This window comes from Scyliorhinus torazame, chromosome 8 (assembly GCF_047496885.1).
Source record: "Scyliorhinus torazame isolate Kashiwa2021f chromosome 8, sScyTor2.1, whole genome shotgun sequence".
NCBI lineage: Eukaryota > Metazoa > Chordata > Chondrichthyes > Carcharhiniformes > Scyliorhinidae > Scyliorhinus > Scyliorhinus torazame.
In genome coordinates, this window is record NC_092714.1 from 58,071,582 (window position 1) to 58,072,527 (window position 946).

Here is a 946-nt window from a genome sequence, read left to right on the forward strand (position 1 = left end):
TAATGGTGAAAATGGAGGGGTGGACCCTTGGAGGTTCCTGCACCCAAGGGAACGGGAGTATTCGTTTTTCTCAGCGGTCCATAAGGTATACTCGCGGATCAACTTTTTTGTGGTGGGGAAGGCTTTGCTGGCTGGAGTCAAGGGGTCGGAATACTCTGCAATTGCAGTGTCAGACCACGCTCCACATTGGGTGGATATGGTGCTGGAGAAGGGGGCAGCGCAGAGACCGGGGTGGAAACTGGATGTGGGGCTTTTGGGGAACCAAGTGTTCCGTGAGAAAATTGAAAAGATAATTAAGGAATATGTAGGTTTCAATTGTACGGATGAGGTGTCGAAGGCAGTCGTCTGGGAGGCTCTAAAGGCGGTGGTGAGTGGTGAGGTAATTTTGTTTAAGGCCAGGGTGGATAAAGAGGAGAGGTTGGAGCGGCAGAGGGTAATAGATGAGATGTTGGAGGTAGATAGGAGTTATGCAGAGGATGGGGACCCGGCGAAGCTGGAAAAGAGGAAGGGACTACAGGCGAGCTTCGACCGACAGTGCACGGGTGCGCCAACTGAGACGAGCAAGGGGTGCAGTTTATGAACATGGAGATAAGAACATGTTAGCAGGTCAGCTCCGGAGGGAGGCAGCGGCAAGGGAAATTCTTCAGGTGAAGGATAGGGCAGGGAAGTTGGTGGTGGCTCCAGTGCTGATTAACAAGGTTTTTGAGGAGTTTTATGAGAGGTTGTACAAGTCAGAGCCACTCGGGGGAGACCGTGAGATGCAGGAATTTCTAGATGGGTTGGAGTACCCGAGGCTAGGGGAGGGGGACAGGGCTACATTAGAAGGAGCAATAGTGGAGCAGGAGATAAAGGATGCGATTGGGAGGATGCAGTCGGGGAAGGTGACAGGGCCGGATGGGTTTCCGGTGGAATATTATAAAAAATTTAAGGATAGGTTGGCACCCCT